Raw genomic sequence first — 2,730 nt, 5'->3', positions numbered from 1 at the left:
TCCTCTGCTGCAGTGAGAGACTCTGCTCTGTACTACTGTGCTGTGAGGCCCACAGTGACAGGAAACACAGACTCCCTGTACAAAAACCTGACAAGGAACTTGAAGAGCATTTGTCATCGTCTTCAACTGTGGTTCAGGGGAGGGGCATCTGGAGAGGTGAATTTACCAGGAGTCTATTGAAGAAACAGTATGTTACAACAGAGATACTGGGGTAGTATGTTGCATATTAGTGTTCCAATGTTTGACAAGATGTTAGTCCTCTTTCTACTGGTAGTTTGTAAATCAACAGGTAAGTTGCAGCCCACCAGAAATTCTGATGAGTAAATATTAAAGGGAACTTGTATGTCCATTGCAACATATTACAAATTAACCTTATCTTGACAGGTGTTTATAGTCATATAAACATATTTATAGTCACTCATTTCTGTCGAAAAGGAAGTGAACAGTTTAGAAGGTACAACTGTTACCCTGTCCTACAGTCGTTCTAAAATTGCTGCGAGCGATGATTTCTTCTGGTACCGTCAGTATCCTGGAGAGCCTCCAAAGTTCCTGCTGTACATCTCAGGGTTTGGTAACACCTCTGAGTCTATTGGTTCAGACAAAAGGTTTTCTACTTAACTGACTAAAAGAAGACTCGTGTGGATCTGAAGATCTTCTCTGCTGCAGTGACAGACTGCTCTGTACACACATTGCAGATAAAATACATCATCCTCATCACAAGATTTATTTCGTAATTAATTATACATGTTTACCATTTCCCAATTACAGAATATGAGAATAATTTGTAATTGGGCAATGGTAAACATTCATTGGTTCATTCTCTAGCCATGTTATTTGGGATCTTTTGGTTTTAATAGTGTGGTTCATTTTTGGAGTTTATTTTATTTTTTTCTTCTGCTTTAAGTGAATATGAAGATGTGATCTCTTATCTACCACTAGAGGTCAGTATTAGCAAGTAGGTTTAGAAATATGTAGTCAACATGTTTGGTCATGGTGTCTATAACAGCTGGTACCATGAAGAGAATAAGTCTCATACTTGAGCTGAACACCAGATCGTTTTTCCAGTTGCTGTAAACCTGCTGTTGAGATGGAAACCTGGCTGTGGATTATTATTGCTGCACTTCTATTTGGTAAGATGAAAATCTCATGTTTCAAACTACATACCTGTATATAACGGAATAATCAATAACTTTATTATTATTGGCTAATGGATGTTTTAGACATTTTATTCAGTTGCATTTTTTATGGTTCATGTTAATCTATCATGCCAATTTTGTGCACTCATCCTAGTTCTCACTCATTGGCTGTAACTCTTTAAAGACTCATATTGACTCTCCTTTCATCATTGATCTCAATTGATTGATTCATTAATCCACATCTTCTGTTCTTCCCCAGAGTGTAAAGGAGAAGACATTGTGATCCAGAAAAGAGAGGATATCATTGCTACTGAAGGACTCACAGTTAGTCTTTGCTGTACATATGTGACCACTGACCCGAGTCCGTCTTTGTTCTGGTACAAACAACAAATTAATAACTTTCCCGAGTTCATGCTACAACGCCCTACATATGGAAGTGGACGTAATGCTGCAGAGTTCCTCAAAGACAGATTTGATGCCCAAATCCAAAACACATCAGTTCCTCTGAGGATCCAGAACCTGCAGCTGTCTGACTCTGCTCTGTACTACTGTGCTCTGAGGCCCACAGTAACAGGAAACACAGACTCCCTGTACAAAAACCTGCTGAGCACAAATCACACTTCCCTCTCCCCCTGAGATCAGTACACAAACATTACACATAAAACAAATCAACTCATAACAACAGTAAACTCCTAAATACTCCACCACTAGATGTCAGTATTATCAAGTAGGTGTTGAACTATTTCATCAACATGTTTGGTCATTGAGTCTTTGGTACCATGAAGAGAATAAGTCTAATACTTGAGCTGAACACCAGATAGTTTCTCCTGTTGCTGCAGACCTGCTGTTGAGATGGAAACCTGGCTGTGGATTATTATTGCTGCACTTCTATCTGGTAAGAGGAAAAGCTCATGTTACACACTGTAGGATGACTGAATTATCAGACATTTTATTATAATAATTAATTGTTCAATGTTTTTAACATCTTATTCTGTTCTGTTTTTTATGGTCCATGTTAATCTAACACATCCATTATGTGGACTTTTTCCAGGACTGATAGCTGAGGACTCCATCTCTCCCGTTGAACAGAAAGTCAGTGGAAAAGAGGGAGAATCTGTAACACTCAGATGCTCCTATGAAAAAAGCAATGATAATGTTCTCCTTTACTGGTACAGACATCATTCTAACCAGGCTCCTCAGTTTATACTCTATAAAGGAGCAAGATCATGGAGCAGCAGTGATAATATTCCTGACCGTCGTTATCAGTCCATGACATCCAGAACATCAACTGAACTCACCATAACACAGCTAAAACTGGCAGACACAGCTCTCTATTACTGTGCTCTTTGGAGGCACAGTGATACAAAGTGTGGAGGAGCCTTTACATAAACCTGAAGGCAATGATCTCCCTATTCTTCAAAGTGGAGGGAAGTGGTAATCCCACCACACCTTTCTATCAGATGGATTGTGGTTCTTCATGGTTTATCAGAGACACTGTGGTTGCACCTGCTAATGTTCCACTGCAGCAGGTGCAGCATAATCTAAATTATACATCATGTACATGATGTATAATTTAGCCACACTACATCAGCCA

General features: G+C 39.2%; 1 pseudogene across 1 annotated transcript; it reads left to right on the top strand.

The window, feature by feature from the left end:
* Positions 1-1,014: 1,014 nt before the first annotated feature.
* Positions 1,015-1,772, top strand: LOC311361232 (T cell receptor alpha variable 38-2/delta variable 8-like; annotated as a pseudogene). The gene is made up of 2 exons: positions 1,015-1,130; positions 1,396-1,772. The product of its transcript is annotated as a T cell receptor alpha variable 38-2/delta variable 8-like (transcript).
* The last annotated feature ends 958 nt before the right edge of the window (positions 1,773-2,730 follow it).

This window comes from Micromesistius poutassou (genome assembly GCF_964030765.1).
Source record: "Micromesistius poutassou genome assembly, chromosome: 16".
Classification (NCBI taxonomy): domain Eukaryota; kingdom Metazoa; phylum Chordata; class Actinopteri; order Gadiformes; family Gadidae; genus Micromesistius; species Micromesistius poutassou.
The sequence above is the reverse complement of the archived record's forward strand: the minus strand, read 5'-3'. Positions and strand labels throughout refer to the sequence as shown.